Here is a 6,915-nt window from a genome sequence, read left to right as displayed (position 1 = left end):
TTCTAGAGGGGAGGGGGGTAGGGGGATGGGTTAGCCTGGTGATGGGTATTAAAGAGGGCACATTCTGCATGGAGCACTGGGTGTTATGAAGAAACAATGAATCATGGAACACTACACCAAAACAAATTATGTAATATATGGTGATTAACATAACAATAAAAAATTAAAAAAAAATGATTCCTAAGTGCCTAACTGTGGTCTAGACTATTTGGAGCTTCAGATCTATATCCTGTTCCCTCACGGACATTTTCATTTGCTTATCCTACTGGTACCTCCAGCTCAACAAACTCCAAGCCGAACACACTGTGCACCCAGGTTTCTTGCCTCCTTTATCACGGGAGTGCCAGCGCTGTCCACCTAAATGATACGGCCTGACATCTGACAGCCTTGCCAGACCGGGACTTCTTTCTCTGGCTGCCCCTGTCCCCGCCCACACCAGCGAGGCCCCTTCCAGAACAGCTGCTTCATCTCTCACCCGCACTCCACTCCCCCTTTTGTGGTCATTATGGTTCCCCCCAATTCCTGCAGGAGACCCTTACCGGCCTCCCGGCTCCCAAATTTGCTTCCTCCAATCTGTCGGTCTCTGCCAAAAGGACCTTTCCACCATGGAAATCTGAGCATTCACTGTCATGTCCACGTCCTCCAGGAGGGCTCCCTCAGGTTGGCTCCTGTTACATCTTCGGTGGCTGCAGTGGTACCTGGGACTCTCATCGCTCCCTGGCAAAGCCCAGCGGCCCGAAGCTCCCTCCCACGTCTCTGCAGGCTGCCTCTGCTTGGAACCTTTCCGCCCCGTCCCCCCATCTTTGCCTCATTGTCTTTGACTCTGTGGTGCCGCCTTGATCATTTCCTTCCCAGGCTATGCCCCTGCCCGGCACTGACCTCCAAGGCAGCCATCATCATCCCTGGTGTTGACTGACTTTAACCTCTGTCTTTCATCCCTGCATCCCTGGTGTGTAGCTCAGACCTGGCACGTTGTAGATACTATATTTGTATAGTGAGTGAGGTTGACTCCGGGGTCAAAGGACAGTAAAAGAAAACTCAGCATGCCAACTAGGGTCCTGTTAGGAAACAGATGGCATTCTCACAGGGGGAATGAAGAGAGATAAAGAAGGGACTATTTTCAAAGGTGATCTCATTTACCTATCAGGGCCACCTAGACGCTGAACCCATGGCATGAGGGAGCCCGTGAATGCAGTCCATAAAGGCCAGCCTGGCAGGGCAAAGGGCAGGGTGAAAAGCACAGGAAGTACATCTGGAGGAGCAAGAGCATCCAGCACACTCAGGAATCCTGGTGTCCTGTCCGTAGACTGGGTCTGGGTCCGTAGACGAGGTCTGCCTTATCGACCCCTTTCTCCGTTTTGTTTTTTATGCATTTCAAGGCAAGTTATAGACATGTATACACTTCAGCACACCAAGTGTTTTATAACAAGTCACTTTCCCTCCCTTGTGGTAATCCTCCCAGACTGGGTCTGGGTCCCCAAGCACAGTGGAAGGAAAATGCTCACATCCACAAGAACATGGCACTCCCCTTCTTCTTCTGGCTTCACCTTTGTCAACCGGAAAAGCCACAGTGGCAAGTAAGGAAGTCTGGAGCCATTCCTGGTCCCTGGCATGGCAGTTACGGGAGCCCGGCGAGACAGACACTTGATATCCAGGCTCTCCTGGATATTCCCAGCGTATTCCTTGGCAGCCTTCCTACCACGAGCCAGGGTTCTCTTCTGAAACCATATGAGACCTGGGGCTAGTTTCTGTTGCTCACGGTGGTTACGAGTGAGTCCATCTTCTACTGCAAACCCAGTGCAAAAGTACCTCACTTTTATTTTTGTCTTCAGATCTGGCCACGTGCTCTGTTAGGAAGAATGCTCACAAACCAAGTCTCCAGGGCGGAACCTAATTGGTTTCCACATCTTCTATTCTGAGCACCCAAATTCAACCTATGTGCCTCAGGGGGACTCAATCCATGTGCCCTCAGGCAGAGAACATCATGCTCAGGATCATGGACAAGACTAATCTGAAGTATTTGGAATCCCAAAGTAATTCTGTACCACCTGCCGTCCAGTTTTTTTCCCAGGTAAGGGAGTGACAGGAAAGCCTCATTCTATTCCGATCAGGCAAAGGGAACCAGCATTCTCCTAGGAGTTAGGCTGAGCTGGGTAATGTTTAAAGAGACCCGTTCCCTGGGACATCCTCTGGTAAGGACTGTGGGGAGATGCAAACACGCCTGAACCAGGGTTTAAGTTCTAGTTGGGGAGGTCAGGCCGCTACAAAGAACACGCAGGGTAGAAGCGTCGGATGGGGGCTTCCTGAGCGAGGGGAGGTCGCCTATTTGAGAAAGGGCTGCAGACGTAGATGGGGGCAAGTCTGTCGAGGTGGGGTCGGCGTGATTGCATATACCCCCGGGCGGTGCAACAGGGGCTGTCCCTTCTCCCGCCTGACCCCAGGCGCTCCAGGACGGGTGGGTGCTCCCGGGGCAGCCCTTGGAGGTTCCGTCTAGCGGGGCGCCGCCGGTCAGGCCGGGCGGCGGGGAATGGGGGCTCGCGAGCGGGGGCTCCCTACAAGGGCACATTTTGGGTGCCGGTCCCCGCTAGGGTAGAGGCTCCCTAGCTCCCCGGGTCGGAGAAAGCCCACGGGGCGTCTGGGCGTGTCCTCTCCGTCGGCCCACCACCGCTCCCTGCTCATTGGCTGTTAGAGAGTGAGCAGCAGGAAGGTTGCCCATTGGCTACGAGGATGTGGCCGCACCCGCGCTCTAAGCCCCGCCTTCCCACCCCGCCGGGATTGCGAACAGCGCCACCTCGTGTCGGGGTAGCGCGGCTTCGCGGAGTTTGGAAACCCCTGTGTGCTGTGTGCTGGTTTCGGATGCACTCAGCAAATGTTGCATGCGTGCCCACCGTGGGCAGGCCTTGTGCCCGGGGCTGATTTCCCCTGCATGGCAGGGACAGGCTTGTATGTCCCGGGGGGATAGCACCACCCTCCTAAATTCCTTTCATCTCATCCAAACCACGCTACCCTTTAGGAATTTAACAATGGAATGGGGAGTTCATTCTCTCCGGGAGTGGAGGTGGGGGTGGTTTCTAGCTACTGTAGCGTTTCTTCATTTCATTCAGTCCTTACGTCTAGCCTCAGCTTCTTTCCAGTGAAAAAAGCTATTTCTGATTTCAGACGTTTTGGGAAGTAGGGACATCCCCGATGTTGGTTTTATTTTTTTCTCCGTGAAAGTGCTGCTCGACATACAAATTCATCTTTTGGACTGTGGTCCCCAGTTTGGGGGAGTGTGTTTCCATTGTTGAGACTTCTTAACAACTGAAGTACCTGACTGAGATGTGTCTGCATCCATGTCGGTCACAGTAATGGGACACCCTGAGCCCTACTTAGAGTCCAAAAAGGGGATTTTATAACTTAAAGGAGATGGTCATTGAGCGTTCCCTCTCAGAGATGGGTCATATCATTCCTGATTTTCAAGTCAGATTAGAATCTATAAATTCCTACCCAGGTCACTATACCACTTCAATGAAATGTGGTATTCCTGTTAAGATTTGTTGACAGAGCTTTGAATTTGGCAGAATTTTGAGTTCTTTATCTCTCTTTTTAATTGTAAAATGTAGCACATATACAAATGAACATTAAACATATAAATATGGTTGTATGATTAATTATAAAACAAGCTTACATACCTCTAAATCAAGTAATGCTCACTGCCCCAGAAACACCTCCAATCCCCTCGTAACGACCCCTCCCTCTCTCCCTCACTCCACAGGTGACCCATGTGATGGTTCTTGTCAAACCATTTCTTTTCTCTAGACTAGTGTTTTGCCCTCTATGTGTGTATTCCTAAAGGATATCGATTGGTTTTGCCTGTTTTGAATTTTCTATAACAGAATCTTACTGAAGACTTTTTTTTGTACCTTGCATAAATATTTTGCTCAATTTCATATAGTTGTGGGTGGTTCATTGCTCTCTAGTTTTCTACTTTGGGAGTTTGCAACAATTTAGTATCTCCATTCTGCTGAGGCTAGATATTAGGCTTGTTTGCAGTTTGGGATGTTATGAATAATGTTTCTATAAATGTTTTTGTACATATGTGCTGGTGAGTATGTGCACCTGAGGGTTTACCTTGGAATGCAATGGTGGAGCCATAAGCCATATATCTCTATTTTATGAGCTCATGCATGTTTTTCAAAGTAGTTGGACAGTTTACTTTCCTGCCAGCAGTATGTATGAGACTGTCCACTGCTCCACATCCTCCCCGATACCTGATATTGTCAGACTCTAACATTTTTGCCAAATATGGCTGATTAGCTTATGTTATCTTATTGTGACTTTAATTTACCTTTCTCTGAATATTGATGAAGTTAAGCACATTGTGTAAGCTCATTGGCCATTTGGATTTCCTACTATGTAGTGTGTCTGCTCAAATCTTTGACCATTTTTTTAAAATTGAGTTGTCTGCCTTACGATTTGTAAGAATTCTTTATATTAGATTGAACCATATGAAATCGCTGGTATTTGACCATTCTGACCTACAAAAAATGGCAGTTTCATATGGTTCAACGTAACACATTCTCAATACTGGCCCTTTGTTAACTATTTGTATTGAGAAGTATTTTATCCTGTTATGTGGCTTCTCTTTTTGTTTCTTCATTCATTTTTTGAGGGTCAGAAGTTTCTAATTTTAATGTGGTTGGATTTATCAGTCTTTTCTTTAATGGCTAATGCTTTTTGTGTCCCGTTTAAGAAATCTTTCTTGTCTTTTGAGCTGATGGTGACCAGATTGTGGGGGCTTGGAGCTATGTTCTCAGGGCGTTCTGCTTTGGGGCCTGGGTCACCCTGCCCCACTGTGGGGTGGGCAGATTCCTTTGCCCCTGAAGACTTGGCTTGATGGGGGAGGGAGAGGCCACTCCTGGGGTCCTTCTTCTGCGGATCCTAATTTTCCAAGAACAGCTTTCCGGAAGATTGCTTCCTCACCATTCTTGTTGCGTGCGGGAGATCTTTCAGTGAGTCGGCAGAACAGTGTGTCCCTGGGCCAGGGTGGGGCAAGACCGAGCTAACATCTCTGCGGACGCTCAGGCAGGGTGGGCTGTGATGGGGTGAGTCCAGCTCAGAACTGTTATATCTGGTTTCTGAATTGTGTCCGAGGAGCAGATGAGGTGGGGCAGGGAGAAAACTGACTGGAGACTGTGGAGGGGTAGGAAGCGCCCCGCCCGCCCTCTACTTTTGGAGTTTTGGGTGTATAATGACATGATTCTGACCAATTGGCTCAGGCATCAGGGCATGCCTGATGGAGGCGGAGGAAATGTCATGGTTTATTGGCTCTTACTCCTCAGTGTCACCTGGGTTGGGCAAAGTAGGCGACTGTCCAACCTGTTCACAGTTTCATTTCCAGCACCCACAGTGCCTGCCACACGGGGCATGGGGGTATTAGTAGATATTTGTTCAAAAATGCATTAACCGTTTTCAAAGCATTGTTATGAAAAAGTTATTTTTTTCTTTTCTAGTTTCTCCTGAAGAAAACTTTTAGTAACCACTAGGTGGCAAGGTTAATCACATCTATATGACTTATAAGGGGGAATTCAGTTATGGAATTGGGGATTTGAATTTAAATTGAATCTTGCTTTAATTTTGTTTTTGAACTCAACTATTAAGTTTAGAAAACATACCATCATAAGAAATGTTTGCAAAGTTAAAATAAAGACCCTGGTGAATTACTTCCTCAAGCTAAAGATGGTACGGATTTCTCTTCTATCTGGTTTCTAAATCAGTCCTTTTATGGCTCTACTGGATGTAAGTTCTTTCTGTTCTTCATTCAGATAAACGAATGTCAACTCAGTTCACCCTTTTGCTCAGAAGTGGCGTTTTACTGTCAGAATCTGGCAAAACCTCCTTTGTTTATTGCATTTGGAGGATCTGAGTCTTGGAGAAAACCTGGCCCCTTCACAAGCCATGTCCACAGCTCCCCCTCGGTCCCCCACCCCTCCTGCCCTCCCTCCTTCACAGCAGCCTCACAGAGTCCCTGGTCTTTGGTTTCTTTTCTGCAGGAAATCAGATGTCATGCCATCCCTGCTTTTCGTTAAAAAACAAAAAAACCCACACTAAAACCCCTAAGAAATGATGTGTTTATTTGAAAATACAGCTAAGATCACAATCTTGAAGTATCTATTTTGATGGGGAAAATGAAGATATATATATATATATATATATATGGAAATGACTCTGAGATTTTGAGATAGAGATAGGCAAATAATCCCCAATTTATCTCTTTATCATTATGGTAAAACTGACCTTTTTGTTTTTTCCACGAACTGTTCAGTGAGTTTTAATACATGCATAGATTCGCATAACCAACACCATGATCAGGATAAAGAACAGTACCATTGCCCCCCAAACCTCCTTTGTGCTACACCTTGTTCAGTCACACTAAGATGTTTCTGTACCACATTGTGCCTGTACTTAACAATTACAAAAAATATTGTGCCACTTCCTCTGGCCATCATGGTTTCTGAGGAGAAACCACAGAAATTTGGATCATTCTTCTCTATAGGTAACGGGTCATTTTTGTTTGGTTGTTTTCAAGATTTTTTCTTTGTCTTTAGTTTTTAGCAGTTTGATCCTGATGAATCTATGCTTGTTACTTCTTTGAGTTCATTCTGTGTAGGGTTCATTGTGCTTCCTGAATCTTGAGGTTTATGGCTTTCACCAAATTTGGGAAGTTTTCAATCATATTTCTTCACACAAACAAAAGTCATTCTTCTGGATAGCTTTCATTTGCCTCTCCAGACCGTCTTTCTACCTCTCTCTAGCCTTCTCTGTGCCCCCAAAGAGAGTCTTATGTTGATCGCATCCGTAAGCTCTTACGTTCTACGATGTTGGGTTTGGTTGATAGGGAGCACTGGCAAGAGATCAGAGTGGGATAGTTTGGGT

The sequence above is a fragment of the Zalophus californianus genome, chromosome 12 (genome assembly GCF_009762305.2).
Source record: "Zalophus californianus isolate mZalCal1 chromosome 12, mZalCal1.pri.v2, whole genome shotgun sequence".
NCBI classification, from domain to species: domain Eukaryota; kingdom Metazoa; phylum Chordata; class Mammalia; order Carnivora; family Otariidae; genus Zalophus; species Zalophus californianus.
The sequence above is the reverse complement of the archived record's forward strand: the minus strand, read 5'-3'. Positions refer to the sequence as shown.